Source organism: Canis aureus, chromosome 1, assembly GCF_053574225.1.
Source record: "Canis aureus isolate CA01 chromosome 1, VMU_Caureus_v.1.0, whole genome shotgun sequence".
Taxonomy (NCBI): Eukaryota; Metazoa; Chordata; class Mammalia; order Carnivora; family Canidae; genus Canis; species Canis aureus.
Genome location: NC_135611.1, coordinates 18,708,678 through 18,726,476, shown reverse-complemented (window position 1 = coordinate 18,726,476; position 17,799 = coordinate 18,708,678). Strand labels below are relative to the sequence as shown.

General features: G+C 42.9%; 1 long non-coding RNA gene across 1 annotated transcript in view; it reads left to right on the top strand.

Annotated features, from left to right (window-relative positions):
* The first annotated feature begins 567 nt into the window (after window positions 1-567).
* LOC144310636 (uncharacterized) overlaps window positions 568-17,799 on the top strand; it is a 50,302-nt gene continuing 33,070 nt past the window's right edge. Inside the window, exon 1 of the long non-coding RNA XR_013376290.1 lies at window positions 568-687. This is a non-coding gene — a long non-coding RNA (uncharacterized LOC144310636). The remainder of the gene's footprint in view (window positions 688-17,799) is intronic.

Sequence of the window (17,799 nt, the reverse complement as noted above, 5' to 3'; positions counted from 1 at the left end):
TGATCCGTACAGCAGGCGAGGAGCAAAGGCAGGAGAGCAAAGGGAGATAGTAAGGTTGCCCTACTTATTCTCGCAGCCCCCTCGCTGCAAGCTGGCTGTACCTGGCTCCGGTCAGGCGGCACCAAGAAACTATCGTCCGGATGCCCTTCGTGCACTAAGTGGCCCACGGCCTCCCTTAGTCCAGCCTCCCTCCAGAAGCAGAACTTTCCTTGCAGGATCGCTGTAAGGGTCACTCCCAAGAATAAGCAATGAATGCAATGCAATGCTCCTCTGTGTCCTCATCCGCCTCTGGCCAGCTGGGGCGCCCCCCATCTCCTGGTCCTCGATGGTTCCACCACTGCACCCACTCAGGGTTGTCCCACTCTGGGTTGACACCCCTTTCACTCCAGCGGGCTCCAGCTGCGAGTTGCTATCCGACACCCTAATGGCCCTCAGGGGCCACCGTAGCCGACTGCCCGTTTGAACTCAGGGCCCGCGACGCCGGCGCCGCCATGTCATCTTGGGGCATTTCCGCCGTGGGCTCGCCGGGTCCCGCCCTCAGGCTCCGCCCATCAGCTGCACGTGCGACGGAAGCTCCCGGGCGGCCCGGCCCTGGTGTCTGTAGTGGTGTCTCATGCTCCTAGCGATTTGCTCCTCAAAGCCGACTCCGGAGAGAGAAGAGGTGGACGTCCCTATAAGCGCCCCCAGGTTCCTTTACCCCCATCCCGGGGCGGGGAGCGGGGAGCGGAGGTCCAGGCATCTCAGCCCTGTATAAAACCATTTTTGGGGGGCAGCCTGGGTGGCTCAGCGGTTTAGCGCCGCCTGCAGCCCAGGACGTGACCCCGGGACCCCGGGATCGAGTCCCGCGCAGGGAGCCTGCTGGTCCCTCTGGTCCCTCTGCCTCTCTTTCTCTCTCTGTGTCTCTCATGAATAAACAAATCTTAAAAAAAAAAAAAAGTTTTTGAAAATGCAAACAGAAAGTGGAGTCCGCATTACAGTGAAACTCTGCAGTTTAAGGAATCGTAAACGTAGCTTCCCTTTCCGTTGTAAAGTTGAAGCACGCAGGTCTGCTCGTTAGTTTATTTCAGTGATTTCCAGGCTCCTTCATGTTTGTGAACTGCCTGTTTATGAGCACGTAGTATATACTGTCTCCTAAAAAAAAAAAAAAAAAAAAAAAGGAAAGAAAAAAGAAAGAAAGTGAAGTCATTCTGAAGCCCTGCTGATGCTTCCTGGTAAGGAGGTAGATGAGGCTGCAAAGCCACCCAGGTACATAGGAGGCCAGACTTCTGCCTCCCTGACCCTCACCAGGTTTCTTCTCCTCTGTGAGCCGCAGAGTTCTCCACTGTAAAATGATCATCTTTTGGAAAGGTTGTGGGGTTTAGGTGAACAAAAATGCCTGCTCTATGCTTGGCATCCTGTAAGTCTTCTGAGTTAGGGTGCCACGGGCATCAGTAGTCATTGTTAATTAATCTCCTGTTTCATGATTCAGCCCAGATCAAATCCTCAGGCTTTTGACCCGACTGCTGAGGGATGTCGGTGGACCTGCCCCATTTCCACGTTCACCCACCTCCTCTCTTCACCTCCCGAAGGTCTCAGGAATTCAGCACTCAAAGGTCTGGGAATCTGCAGATCCCTCTCACTGCCCCACCTCTCAGTATGTGCCCTGTTTCAAGCTGTTAAATAAGAGCTCTCTGCTAGTCCTCCCTTACAGCCCTCTAACTGCCCTGTGCTCTCTCTCTAGGACCCTTCAAGTCGTATCCTCTGTCCTGCCAACCCCTCTGTCGATCTTCTGGATCCCCCCTAGCTCTCCAGTCGACTCTCCATTCTGGCTCCGGAGAACACTTAAAAAACATAAACCTAACCATTTCTTTCTCTAGTTGGGAACCTTCCGTGATTACATTTTGCCCTCTGGAGGCACCCCAGTGCCGGTACAGACTTACCAGGCTGTGTATGCTCCAGCCTGCCTTTTCTTTCTAAAATTTTAAAAAGTTTTATTTATTTATTTATTTATTTATTTATTTATTTATTTATTTAAGACACAAAGAGAGAGAGAGAGAGGCAGAGATACAGGCAGAGGGAGAAGCAGGCCCCACACAGGGAGACTGATGTGGGACTTGATCCCAGGTCTCCAGGATCACACCCTGGACCAAAGGCAGGGACTCAACCACTGAGCCACTCAGGTGTCCCTACCCTTTTCTTTCTAAAAGCACAGTGAGCATCAGCTTGGGCTAGTTTCTTCACTTAATTGTCTTGGGTATGATGGGAACTTGGGAGAGCCTTTCAGAAAGGTGAAGACAGTAAAATGGAGAGAAGGTGCTGGGTGCACAAGCAGAATCGTGTCCTCGGGAAAACAACCGCTCTATCAGTTCAGCAGAAGTTGAGGTCCTAGTGAGTCTCCAACGGGTCTCAGCTGGTGATTTCTTAGTTTATCAGGCAGGGTTTCTTGTTCTTTTGATTTGGTTTGGTTTGTTTGTTTTTGTTTTTTGCCTGTAGGAGCAGGTCATGAAAGTATTTTCACCCCAAGGAATCCTGAGAAATATCCAAGTCTTACACAAATCCAGTCAATCTAAAAAAAAAAAAAAAAAGGACCTTCTGGGTCTATATTTTTCTTTAAAGATTTATTTATTTATTTATGATAGACACACACAGAGAGAGAGAGGGGCAGAGACACAGGCAGGCTCCATGCCAGGAGCCCGACCCAGGACTCGATCCCAGGACTCTAGGATCGTGCCCTGGGCCAAAGGCAAGCACCAAACCGCTGAGCCACCCAGGGATCCCCTTTTGGGTCTATATTTATTCAAAGTGTTTGCTGGGATGGAATCTTGATTCAAATTTTCCAGAAACTTAAACCAAAACTTTCCCTTTATTTTTATTTTTATTTATTTATTTATTTATTTATTTTTAAACTTTCCCTTTAAAAAGGGCCCGTTTTGTTACCTTTATTAAACTCTTCAATAAGTATACATTTTTGTGGGGGTCACACAAAATTTAAATAAGGAAGCTGAAGGTAGGTGGGAGTTCCCAAAGCTGATGGTAACTGGAAACCTCCTATAGGATTTCCATACATGGGCTTATTCATTCCACAGTTGGCTAAGCAGAACCATTTTATAATGAAAGTGCAAGGCAATTCCCAGTTGGCAAATTGACCGGAAACAAAGCTGGGACCCCTATTTGGCCTCTGGTCAGTTTCTATTGTTCAGAGAGCCCAAGAACCTAATTCATTGTCCTTCTTCTTTGGGGACTACAAAGAGGCCCCAGGGGATCTTTCACCTGCTAGGGGAGAGGGTCTGGGCCCCACTGGGGCAGCTGGATGCAATCCCTTTGTGGCTGCAACAGTGTCCCTGCGCCAAGTCAGTTTCCAGTGTCCTGGGGTTCCCACTACTCTCCTTCAGGCAGTGATTTTTCCCTTTCCTTCCCAATTCCCTTTCCTCCTCCTCTAACCTCCCTCCTCTTTTCCATACTCCTTTCCCTCCTTCTTATACTTTGTGGGGCCACTACCAGACAGCTACGGCTTAGCTCCTCTCAGCCTGCCTCCAACGGAGCAGACCTTGGTGGAACCGGCTCCCCCTGATAGGGACCAAGTGAACTTGGTGGAGGTATGCATCTGATAGTCACAGAAAGCTATTATTTTCTCTTGCTCCTCTTGTTCTGTGGTTCTGAGTTGCCTGAACAGGCACCTCCCCCAGCCTGATCCACCCATGGGCAGTGGGCAGAGTGCCTCCCGCAGCCCCTGCTTGGTTTCCTTCTTCTCTTCTCCAGTTCCTGCTTCCAGCTCCCTCCTTCACCCACTCCCACTTTCAACCTCAAGACTCCCTGTTTTGTCTTTAAAACTCCTGGCTGCTTCTCCATCCTCTGTCCCTGTCTGTGGGGACAGGATCTGTGCCAGTTTCTTCGTTGCCTTGCCAGTCAAGAATTTGTCACCAGATTAGATCTCGTTGTCCTCTGAAGATGGCCTAAATAATACACGGGCACAGGTGTTCTCTGACCCTAAAATCTGTTTGCTCTCTTTCTGCCTGTCTGGTTAGCCATTTTATTATTTTTCAGCCCAAAGAAAGTTCAGGTTAAGATTGAGCAGGATGGGACACCTGGGTGGCTCAGCAGTTGAGCATCTGCCTTCATCTCAGGGCATGATACCAGAGTCCTGGGATCAAGTCCCACATTAGGCTCTTTTCGTGGAGCCTGCTTTTCCCTCTGCCTGTGTCTCTGCCTCTCTCTCTCTCTCTGTCATGAATAAATAAATAAAATCTTAAAAAAAAAAAAAAAAAAGATTGAGCAGGACATGGACTTGGTGTGAGATTGAGGAACTCGAGGAGGTTGCTGGGACACATTTCAGAACTGTGGGACCCTCTGTACTTGCTTGTCTCTCTCTCTTCTCCACAGCCTTTATTCCCATAGTAACTGGGCCTGGGAGTAGGCATGTATCCCGAAGATGCTCAATCTTGGAAGCCCTAATCCAGTGTACTTCCTTGATAGTAGCACACCAGAAAATTACTTGTGAATATGAGAAATGCTCAGAGGATTCCAAAAGACTTCCCCTTGGGTTGCATGCTTAATAATTGGACCAGTTCAAATTAGATGGCTCGAAGAAAAAGAAATTAGTTTTCTTTTCTAGCTGGGCCTGGCCCCAGTACACTTTGGGTAATCAAAAAAAAAAAAAAAAAAAAAAAAGCCACTAAATGGATCCCTTAATTTTTTTTCAATTGCATCTGCTTGGTAAATGGTTTCAAAAGTGGGGAGAAATCCCTTATGTGCAGGCCTTTATGAAACGGTACTGAGACCCTGGCTGGCAGGACTCCTGGGGTATATGTGTGGCCTCCATTTCTACCCCACCCCCAAAGGATTTGAGCCAGATTTGCTCATGGATCTTCCAGCTACTTCCAAACCATCTCCATTCAGAATCTCCTTTTCAGGTCCCAGTGGGCTCCCCTCAGCCTCCTGTTCCAACACCCCCTTCAATCCCTAAGCCTGTACCTTATCCTAGTTAGGTTCCTAAAGCACCAGAACCCCCCTCACTGGAGCACTATCCTTGATGGGATTCTAGGAAGACTCCAAGCTGGTTCACTCCTTTACCTTGCCACCACCCCAGGGTCTTTCTCCCCTTTGGGAGGTGGTTGATGAGGATGGGGCAATTACTGGAGTGCATGTCCCTTTTTCTGTGAGACACCTAGGGATGTGCAAAGAAAGGCATGGTAGATTTTCAGAAAATCCTGATAAGTTTAGGGATGAGTTTGTCAGACAGGCTGGTGTTCTTGCTGACCTGGCAGGCATCAGTGTCATTCTGGCACAGTTGCACCCCTGATGAAAGAGGTCGCGTGAGGAGAAAGGCCAGAGAGTGTGCAGATGGTCCAGTAACCGCTAATCCTTACCACCAAGTCTGCTGGGTAGGCAGTGAAGTGGTCCCTGAAAAAGACCCTTCTGGGATGCTGTGAACAATATTGACCAAACTAGAATGAGGCATTATACTGTTTGTCCAAAACTTGCAAATTAGGATAAGTTTAGAAAGATTACTCATGGGAAGGATGAAAACCTGGTAGTCTTTGAGTTGGGTAAGAGAGATATTCAGAAGAAGGCAGACCCAGACCTGGAGTGTGTGGACAAAGGGCATTGCTGGCATGCATTTGTTTTGTTTTTTAATTTTTATTTATTTATGATAGTCACATACACACAGAGAGAGAGAGAGAGAGAGAGAGAGGCAGAGACATAGGCAGAGGGAGAAGCAGGCCCCATGCACTGGGAGCCTGACGTGGGACTCGATCCCGGGTCTCCAGGATTGCGCCCTGGGCCAAAGGCAGGCGCTAAACCACTGCGCCACCCAGGGATCCCCGCTGGCATGCATTTGTTACCCAGTCTGCTCCAAACGTTAGGAGAAAATTATAAAAGTGGGAGGTTGGCCCTTGGATTCCACTGTCAAATTTGGTGGAGGAGGCCTTCAAGGTCTATGATATAGTAACAGAGGCAGAGTCTGGTGGGAGTACTCCACAGAATGGTTCTAGGTCCAAAAACACCCCATTTACAGAGACCACAAATCTCATACGAACCCAGTCTCTGCATCCACCCAAGACCCGTTAACGTGACCACAACAAACTGTTTTAATCCATCAGCCCTGACCTGGTAAACCAATGTAGATCCCAGGTTACCCCCACATAATACCTCTTGTGCTTCTTGTAGGACCCTCATCTATAGCCAGATTACAAGAGGAACCTGCCCACCAAAGGTGTAGTTAACCCTACCCCGGATCCCTTTCCTCCTTTATGTACAATATTACCATCTGTAGTTCCGACACCTTGTGAGATCCAGAAGATATGGCCGTGGTGGTGTAGTTACCTGGGCTGTTACACAGGGCCACGGATGTGCTGGACTGCCAACACTGAAAACCAATGAGACAATGACAAATAGTCCTTGTGACTGCCCCTAATGCTCATCCCTGGGTCCTTCAGAACCACCGCCACCCAGGACTCTTAGGTTTAGCTAAAGGAATAATGTTCCTACAAATGGTAAATGGGAAGGGAATAGTGGTTCAGTACCTTGATACTAATCATAGTAGAGGTGATGGGACTGTGGGGTATATTGCACTCCCTGCCCTGAGGATATTAAGGTATTCTCCAATAACCCCTATACAACTCCGCTATCACCAAAGGGATCCAGACAAACAGTGGGTCTACTGATTACCAAAATAATCATCTTGGTTGGTTCCTTGATAGGACTAGGTAGGGAATTAATTTACAACATCTCATACAAAAGGTCATAGCCACTGTGTCCATGATATTAGCCAAAACTGGACAGGATTTTATTATTTTTATTTTTTTTAAAGATATTTAAAAAAATTTATTCATGAGAGACACAAAGAGAGAGAGGCAGAGATACAGGCAGAGGGAGAAGCAGGCCCCATGCAGGGAGCCCGACGCAGGACTCGATCCCTGGGTCTCCAGGATCACACCCTGGGCCGAAGGTGGTGCTCAGCCACCTGGGCTGCCCCAGGACAGGATTTTAAACTTCTACAAAAATCATTAGATTCTCTGACTTCAAGGGTCTTAGATCACCAATTAGCCTTGGATTATGTACTGGCTGAACAAGGAGAAATAGATACTGTCACAAATACATCTTGTTGCTTCAGCAGTGCTTCTGGAAAGGTGGAACAAAAGGCTGACATCATCCTCCAACAGGCTACACAGATTTAACAACCCCACTGCCCAAGCCACCTGGGACTCCATTAGAGGGTACCTACCAAATGTTACTTGGTTCTTGCCTTTCCTTGGACGCTTAGTGACATTTTTATTGCTGTTACTCTTTGGGTCCTGGGTTTTTAACCTCCTGGAAAACTTTGTGTCTTCCAGCCTTCAGTAATTCCAAGTCAAGCTAGCAGTGGTGCAAGGATTCCAACCTACACCACTACAGGAGGATCTGAGTCCTTATAAATCATTAGAACAGTCAGTGAGACCCCTCCATGGTAGGGTAGGGACAATATCCCTGACCCAGCAGGAAGCAGGTTTTGAAGATGAGTCCTTCAGCCCCTTCTTCATAGGAATAAGGAGGGTCACAACACTCAGAGTGGTAATGATGAGGAAGGACTGGACTGGGGTCCCCTGACCACAAAATCCAGCGTTGCTTGACTGCCTCCATAAGGGGGGTGGGGGAAAGAAAGTGAAAACTCCGCGCCTCTTGAATAGTATATCCTGCGGGAATGTGGAGGGAAGTTGTTTACTACAAAAGCTGTCAAAGACCAGCCCAAACCAGTCTACACCAAGAGGGACCTGACTTTCTCATTATAATAAAAATCCTGCCCAAGGGTAGAGATTTAATTTGCTAATTAGACATACCCTGCCTGAAGAAGTGAGACCTTTAAGTGCAGAGCTGCAGATTCTCCACCTCTGCATGTTCAGATATCACCCTTTTCCTGCCTACGGCTCTTGAAATATCTTTTTTTTTTAACTTTTATTTATTTATGATAGTCAGAGAGAGAGAGAGAGAGAGAGAGAGAGGCAGAGACACAGGCAGAGGGAGGAGCAGGCTCCATGCACCGGGAGCCCAATGTGGGACTCGATCCCAGGTCTCCAGGATCGCGCCCTGGGCCAAAGGCAGGCGCCAAACCGCTGCGCCACCCAGGGATCCCCCTACGGCTCTTTAAAAGCTCTCCCTGACCTGTCTGCAGGGAACCAGCCCGAAAAACCTAAAGACTCTTCCCTCCGTTCTGCTGTTTCCCTGGTGCTGGAGCAGAAGCCCCAGTAAAGCCTTGTGGGAACTCCCATTTGGCTGCTTGTCAGTTTCTATTGTCAAGAGCAAGCCCAAGGGCCCCCTCCGGTGTCAGGCCTCTTGTTTTCAAGGTTGAGTTTCAGGACCTGGGAGAATGGATTCCTGATGGGAAATACTCAGGAGTAAAGAACCCTCCCATGTTGGCTTCGCAAGCCACATCCGAGATCTTTCATCCTCTGGTGAAAAAGAAACAGGGAGGCATTCCAGGGCTGTGACCACATTTCCAGAAAGGCTGCTGTTGCTTAATAGAATCAGGAGCCAAAAGAGCATTGATAATCACCCCCAGCTGGAGATCATGAGCAGGTTACCTGGAGTGAGTGACTTACATCCTGAATTTGGCAGGAGCACCCTGGGTTTTTAACCACAAAGCTTGGTCAGGAGGTTGGATTTCTCTCCACAGCAGATCCTCTTCCTCTAATATTTATTGTCAACAGCTGCATCCTAATGTTACTCACGTTTTGAGGCCAAATTCCTGATGATTGGAAAACTGAGTTATTTCTTCCCAAGCATCTTACTTACTGAGGTCATCTTAGCTGATGATTGAATAGTGTAGAGACAAACCTACACTGGTCTTAGGTGTTGTTTGATTTTTTTTAAATATACAAACTATATTCAGTTTCAAATTATTTGCTGTGTATAATATATATTTACTGGTCTTTGAATCTGGCACATTCTTATAAATTCTATTGGAGCTTCTGCTTATTTGCCTGTCCTTAGGATGTTATCCAGACTCCTCTGTGGGCAGAGAAAACATTTGCATATAAATGACCTAACAAAACACACCTCTTAGTCCTTAACATTGAACAGGAAACTACCTGTCTGTCATCCAGGAGGAATAAAGAGCTCAGGATTGCTGGTCTAATGGGAAATGTGTATGCTGGGGAGACTCTCTTTTTGAGAGGATTTGTAGCTTAAGCAGGAAAAATATGAACTCCAACCACCTTTCCTTGGCTTGAAAAGAATGTTGATTTTTAGTTTCATTTTTGGAGTAGATAAAATATTCATATGGTTCAAAGAGAAACTTTTTAAAATGAAAAGATAATTCCATTTTTAAATGTCACTTCCTAATTTCCTTTCTTTTTAATTTAAATTCAAGTTGGTTTACGTTTAATGTAGTGGTTTCAGGAGTAGAATTTAATGATTCATCACTTACATATGACACTCAGGGCTCATCCCAACTCCTTGATTTTTTAAAAACAGCTTCTTTTGAAGTATAACTGATATATAACAAACCGCACATATTTAAAATGTTTTGTATATTTTAACATATTTGGTATATTTTAACATATTTATATGCCTGCCAAACCATCACCACAGTCATGATAGAGAGGATATCCATCACCCCAAACAATTTTCTCATGTTCCTTTGTATTGGTCCTCATGCATTTCCCTAATGACTAATAATGTTGAGCATCTCTTCATGTGTTATTTTGCCATACGTATATCTTCATTTTTTATAGTTTTGTTGAGTTATGATTGATGTACAGCAGTGTATAAGTGAATGATTAACATGTTTTGTGAAACGATTACCACAATAAGTTAACATCCATCATTTCATATAGACACAAAATTTTAAAAATTATTTTTCTATGATGAGAACTCTTAGAATTTCCTCTCTAAACACTTTCATATATTTTATACAGCAGTGTAAACTGTGGTCTCCATTTGTACGTGACATCCCTTGTACTTACTTGTACCTGGAAGTTTGTATCTTTACACATCCTTCATCCAGCTCCCCCACCTCTCCATATCCACCTGTGGTAACCACAAATTTGGTTTATTTTTCTATGATTTTGGGTTTTTTGTTTGTTATTAGATTCCACGTATAAATGAGATCATACACTTTTGTCTTTCTTTGCCTGACTTAATTCATTTAGTATGATGCCCTCAAGGTCTATCCACATTATTGCAAATGGCAGGATTTCCACATTTTTTATGGATGAATATTATTCCATTGTGTATATATACATACACACAATACACCACAACTTTTTTTTTTTAAGATTTTTATTTATTCATGAGAGACAGAGAGAGAGAGGCAGAGACACAGGCAGAGGGAGAAGCAGGTTCCATGCAGGGAGCCTGATGTGGGACTCGATCCCAGGTCCCCAGGATCATGACCTGAGCGGAAGGCAGACACTCAACCACTGAGCCACCCAGGTGTCCCACACCACAACTTCTTTATCCATTCATCTAACAATGGACACCTAGATTATTTCTATGTCTTGGCTATTATAAATAATGCTGTTATGAACATGTGGGTACAGGTATGTCTTTGATGTAGAGCTTTTATTTCCCTCAGGTATATACTTAGAAGTAGAATGTGAGATCACATGGTAGTTCTACTTTAATTTTTTGAGGATCCTCAATATTGTTTTCCATAGTGACTGCATCATTTCACAATCCTACCATCATTTACCAACCTTACCAGTGCACAAGGGTTCCCTTTTCTTCATGTATACACCAGCATTTGTTATCTCTTGTCTTTTTGATGGTAGTCATTATAATAGGTGAGAGGAGATACCTCATTGTGATTTTATGGATTTTTTTTTTTAAGATTTTAAAAATTTATTCATGAGAGACAGAAAGCAAGAGAGGCGGAGACATAGGCAGAGGAAGAAGTAGGCTCTTCACAGGAGCCCAATGTGGGACTCGATCCCAGATCCCTGGATCACGACCTGAGCTGAAGGCAGCGGCCCAACCTCTGAGCCACCCAGGCATCCCCTTCCTTGTGATTTTAAAATACATTTCCCTGATTAGTGATGTTGAGCATCTTTTAATGTATCTGTTGGCCATTTGTATGTCTTCATTTGACAAATGTCTGTTTACTCAGGTCCTTTGCCCATTATGAAATTACATTATTCATTTTTTTATTATCAAGTTATATGAATCCTCTGTATATTTTGGGTATTAACCCCTTATCAGATACATATATGATTTGCCTTTTGATTTTTTTTTAATTTTTATTTATTTATGATAGTCACACATACACACACAGAGAGGCAGAGACATAGGCAGAGGGAGAAGCAGGCCCCATGCACCGGGAGCCCGACGTGGGATTCGATCTCGGGTTTCCAGGATCACGCCCTGGGCCAAAGGCAGGTGCCAAACCACTGCGCCACCCAGGGATCCCTGATTTGCCTTTTGATTCTGCAAGTTATCTTTTAATTTTTTTTTATTTTATTTATTTGGCAACTTGGGGTCTTTTGTGGTTCCCTATAAATTTTAGAATTGTTTTTTTCTACATCTATAAAAATTGCCATTGGAATCTTGATAGTGATTGCATTGAATCTACACATAGCTTTTGGTAGTGTAGACATTTAAAAAATATTAATTTCTCCAATTCATGAGCACAGGATACCTTTCCATTTATTGGTGTCTTCTTTGATTTCTTTCATCAATGTCTTGTGGTTTCCAGAGTAGAGATCTTTTACCGCCTCGGTTAAATTTATGCCTAAGTATTTATCGGTTAAATTTATGCCTAAGTATTGTGTTTGATGCTATTGTAATGGGGTGGTTTTCTTTATTTCTTTTTTTGGGTTATTTTTGTTAATATATAGAAATGCTACTTTTAAAAAATGCTATTTTGTATTTTGCAACTTTACTGAATTTGTTGATCTAACAGTTTTTTTTGTGGAGTCTTTAGGACTTTCTCTGTATAAAATCATGTCATCTGCAAAGGGAGACAACTTTACATCTTCTTTTCCAATTCTGGATGCCTTTTACTTCTTTTTTCTTGCCTGGTTATTCTGGGCAGAACTTCCGATACTGTGTTGAACAGAAATTTTAAGAGTGGGCACCCTTGTCTTGTTCCTGTTCTTGGAACAAGGAAAAGCTTTCTTTCAACTTTTCACCATTGAGTATATTAGCTGTGGGGCTGTTTTGTATATGGCCTTTATTATGTTGAGATTCGTTCCTTCTACACCTAATTTTTAAGCTTTTATCATTAATGGATGTTGAATTTTGTCAAATGCTTTTTTTGTGTCTCTGGATATGATCATATGATTTATTCTTTCATTTTATTAATGCAATGTATCACAATGATTGGTTAGCATATGCTGAGCCATCCTTGCTCCCAGGGATAAATCTCATTTGATCACAGTGAATGATATTTTTAATGTCCTGCAGAATTTGATTTGCTAGTATTTTGAGAATTTTATGTCTGTCTTTGTTAGGAATATTGACCTGTAGTCCTCCTCCTCCTCCTCCTCCTCCTCCTCCTCCTCCTTCCTTTCTTTTTTCTTGTGGTGTCCTTTCCTGGCTCTCCTGTCAAGGTAGTGTTGGCTTTATAAGATAAATTGGAGATGTTCCTTCCCTTTCAGTTTATTGGAAGAGTCTGAGAAGGATTGGCATTAATCTTTCTTTAAATGTTGGTAAAATTCATCAGTGAAACCATTTGATGTTGGGCTGTTCTTTGCTGGGAGATTTTTGATTACTAAGTCAATCTCCTTACAAGTCATCAGTCTGTTTGGAGTTTCTATTTCTCCTTGATTCATAATTAGTAGACTGCATATTTCTAAGAAGTTTTCCATTTCTTCTAGGTTGTCCAGTTTTTTGGCATAGGTTGTAGTAGGTTCTAATGATCCTCTGTATTTCTGTGTTATTGGTTGCAATATTTCCTTTTTCATTTACAGTTTTGTTGACTTGAGTCCTTTTATCTTCTCAAAGAACCAACTCTTTATTTTATTAACCTTTTCTATTTTTCTTCTGTCCTCTGTTTCTTTTTCTCTTTTTGAAGATTTTATTTTATTTTATATTTGAGAGAGAGAAAGAGAGGGAGAGAACGAGCACAGAGGGAGAGGGAGAAACAGAATCCCTGCTGAGTAGAGATCCTGATGTTGGGCTTGATCCCAGGACACTGAGATCTTGACCTGAGCTGAAGGCAGATACTTAACTGACTGAGCCACCCCGGTGCCCTTGTTTGGTTTACTTCTGCTATAATTTTTTATTATTTCATTTTTGGCTCAGTTTGTTCTTTTTCTTTTTCCTTATGGCTTAGAGTTAATTTGTTTATCAGGGATTTTTTTTATAATTACTGTAGGCACTTAATATTATGAAGTTCCCTCTTAGAACTGCTTTTGCAGCATCCCATAAGTTTTAGTATGTTGCGTTTCCACTTTCATTTGTCTCAAGATACTTTTTAAATTTTTCCTTTAATTTCTTTTTTGATTTGTTGGTTGTAGAAGAGAGTGTTTCCAAATATTTGTGAATTTTTCAGTTTTCTTTCTGTTATTGATTTCTAGTTCCATACTACAATGGTCAGAGAAAATATTTTGTATGACTTTAGTCTTCTTGAACTTGCTGAGACTTATTTTGTGGCATAATATACAGTCTATCCTAAGAAATGTTCCATGTGCACCTGAACTTTGTGTGTTCTGTTGTTGGATAGAATGTTCTGTATGTCTGTTAAGTCCATTTCAAATCTGTTTCCTTATTGATTTTGTATCTAGAAAATCTATCCATTGTTGAGAGCGGGATCTTAGAGTCCCCCAACTGTTACTATATAGCTGTTTATTTCTCCTTTTAGCTTTCTTAGTTTTTGCTTTGTATATTTAGGTGCTCTGATATAGGGTGCATGAATATTTATAATTGTTATGGCTTCTTGATGGATTGACCCCTTTGTCATTGTATAATGACCTTCTTGGTCTCTAATTACCATTTTTAGTTTGAAGTTTATTTTGTCTGATACATACATAGCTACTTCTGTTTTGGAATGTTTTGAGGAGTTGCTTTTTGATTACTATTTTCTTGAAATACTGTGTTTTATTCCTGCACTTTTAGTCTTGTGTATCTTTAAGGGTAATCTTTTTTTTTTAATTTTTATTTATTTATGATAGTCACACACAGAGAGAGAGAGAGGTGGAGACATAGGCAGAGGGAGAAGCAGGCTCCATGCACCAGGAGCCTGACATGGGATTCGATCCCGGGTCTCCAGGATCGCGCCCTGGGCCAAAGGCAGGCACTAAACCGCTGCGCCACCCAGGGATCCCTCTTTAAGGGTAATCTAAGTCCCTTTTATGCAACATATCTTTGGGTCTATCATTGGTCTTGTTTTTTGTTTTTATTTTTTAAATAAATTCAATCTATGACTTTTATTTGGAGAATTTGATTCATTTACATTTAAGGTATTATTGATAAGTAAAGACTTGCCATTTTGTTCATTGTTTTCTGGCTGTTTTATAGATCCATTGTTCCTTTTTTCTTATCCTACTGTATTTTTTTGTGTTTAATGTCTTTTGGTATCAGTATGCTTTGACTTCATTATCATGTTCTTCCCTTGTGGTTACAATGAGGCTTAAAAAATTATCTTAAAATTATATCACCCATTTTCAAGTTGAGAAGAACTTCCATAGCATTCCTAAACTTTACACTTTTACTTCTCCTCCCCCTCACAATTTAGGTCATGATGCTAAGGTGTACATCTTTTTTTTTTTTTTAATATATTGTGTAACCAATAACAGATTATTGTAGTTAAGGAAATTTTTTACTATTTTCTAAAAGATTTTATTTATTTATTCATGAGAGACACAGAGAGGGAGGCAGAGACATAGGCAGAGGGAGAAGCAGGCTCCCTTTGGGGAGCCTGATGTGGGACTCGATCTCAGGACCCTGGGATCATGACCTGTGCTAAAGGCAGGTGCTCAACCATTGAGCCCCCCAGATGCCCTTACTATGTTTTATAACTTTTAATCTAGAGTTGTAAGTGAACTAAAAACCTCTTTACCATATTATAGAAGCTAACTTTGACTATATATTTACCATTACCAGCAAATTTTATGTTACCTTCTTATGTTTTTATTATTTTTATTCATGTCTTTTTTACTTCTACTCAAAGAACTCCCTTTAGTATTTTTTTTTTTTTTGTAAGACAGGTACAGTGGTGATGAGTTTCCTGAGCTCTTGTTGGAGACAAGAGCTTTATCTCCTTCATTTCTGAAGGACAGCTTTGCTGGGTATAAAATTCTTGGTTGACATACTTTTCTTTCCACATTTTTGAATATGTTATCCCACTTTTTCCTAGCCCAAAAAGTTTCTGTTGAAAAATCCAACAATCGTCTTATGGAGATTTTCTTGTATGAAACTTCCCTATTTTCCCACTGCCTTTAGAATTCTTTTTCTGTCTTTGACATTTGACAATTATAATTTATCTCAATGTAGCTCTATTCATGTTCAACTTATTTGGGGTCTTTTGGACCCCATGGATCTGGATGTCCCATTTCTCTACAGAAGTTTGAGAAATTTTTAGCATTATTGCTTTAACTATGTTTTCTATCCCTTTCTCTAATTCTTCTCCTGGCATTTTCATAATACAGATATTGTGAAGGTGTTTTAATTGTGTTCTGTAAGTACTGTAGGCTTTCTTTATTTTTTTCATTCTTTTATCCTTTTGCTTCTCTGATTTCAAATGTCCTCTTTTCTAAATTAGTGATTCTTTTGCATTTCTTTAGGTTGAGTCTACTTTTGAAACTATTAAATTCTTTGGTCATTGCATTTTTCAGCTCTAGGATTTATGTTATGGGGTTTTTTTTGAGGCTTTCTATTTAGTGTACTTCATTGTCTTCCTAATTTTGTTTTGTTGTGTTCTTTCTGTGTGTTCTTATAGTTCACTGAACTCTAAGAGGACTCCTAAATTATTTTTCTGACAGCTCATAGATCTCCAATTCTTTAGGATTAGTTATCAGAGCTTTATTGGTTTCCTTTGTTAGTATCATATTTACCTGATTTTTCATCATCCTTGATTCCTTATATTTGCATGTGTGGATTTGAGTGAGCAGTTTTCTCTTCTAGACTTTATAGGTTCACTTTAGTAGGGATAGTTCTTTACCAGTCAGCTTAATGTAGGTTACTGGACATGCCTGCTGATAACATCATGGGGCAGATGGGACCTGCTATCAGGGTATGTTCTTTGTTCGAGGCCACTGCCCAAGCTTTGAGGCTGGGGTGGTGGGATACCCAGGCTCTACATTTGTCTGGGTTTTCTGGTCAGGACTGGGTACTATACTCAGCAATATATAGAACTATGAATTAGCTTCTCTGCCCTGGTGGAGCAGCAGGATGGGCCCCAGGTGCTACGCAGCTCATTGTTTGTGAACCTTAATCAGGCAAGACTGCACTGAATTCCTGGCCCCATCACTGATTTTGCTCTACAGATGGGGAAAGCCACGGGTGCGAAGGCCAAGAAAATTAAAGCCATTCCACCTTAAGTTCAGTGTTAGCACAAGTACAGCCATCTCAGGCTCCTGTGAATAAGAGCTGAACTTTACCTTACTTCAGTTAAGCCCCCTATTAGAATGAGAACAGAGCTTAATGCTCTTGAAAGCCCCATATCAGAATATAAACAGAACTTGAGAAATTCCTCCACCCCTTCTGAAGGTCCCCTAGACCAGCCCATAAAACTAAGCTGGAACCCACCTCGGAGTCCAAGCCCCTGCTCTGCTGTGTCGAGCTTGGACCCAAGCTCGAGCTTGTTAATAAGCCCTCCTGTACTTGCATCAGTGTCAGCTCCTCGGTGGTTTCTCGGATTCGCAATCTTGGGCACAACAATGGGCTGTGCACTCTGTTTAAAAGCCGCTGTAAGCAGGGCTGTTTGGGAGCTGTGTGGGTTCCTGTGTGCAGTGGTTGGGTTCTCCGGTTGGGCAGGCCCATTCAGCAATGGGCAGGGTTATGACTTCTGCCCAGGCTAGTTCCAAACAGCGTCATAGGTGAACCAGATCAGGCTTCCTGATCTGGAAGAACCAGGAGTTACAGCCAACTGTGTGTCAGGCTGTGACTCATTCATCCGCCTGTGTGGGACAGGGCTTCCAAAGGTCCTTGTTTGAGGACCCTACCATCAGGCAGACCTGTATCCTTTTGAGTTCCCTGGTCAGATGGTGCTACTAGCTTGGCTCTGCACAAGCAAAAACCACTGATTGGGATTGCTCCGTGGATGCTGCGGGTAGGAATTTGATCTAACAAGATCTGAGTGCTGGTGGTTGCACGCCACTCCCCATTCTTTGTTGCAGATCTCCAGTAGTTGAGCCTTCTATTTTTTTTTTTTAATATTTTTTTCTTCCAGTCCATAAGCTCGGAATGTCTTTTTTTTTTTTTTAAATATTGTATTTATTTATTAATGAGACACATACACACACACACAGAGGCAGAGACACTGGCAGAGGGAGAAGCAGGCTCCATGCAGGGAGCCTGATGTGGGACACAATCCCGGGTCTCCAGGATCAGGCTCTGGACTGAAGGCAGCGCTAAACTGCTGAGCCACCGGGGCTGCCCTAGTTGAGCCTTCTAGATTCCTCTGTGATCCCTGTTGGGTTAGTCCAATTAGAGGCTCCCAGGAGGCAGCCCCAATGCTGGGGAGCTAGGTGTCCACCCTGAGCTCTCTCTTCCCCCTGGAGGAACTAGAGGCTCAGTGGAGACCTCTCAGCCTGTTGCTGTGCCAGCCATGGGGAAAGGTAATGAGGTCAGTGTGTAACTCTCCTTTTACCCTTTTAATGAGGTCTGTTTTAGCCTCTATGTTGCAGGGAGTGCTTTAGCCTCTCTCTAGGATTCTAGGATTCTCTCAGTGGTATCTTGTTTATG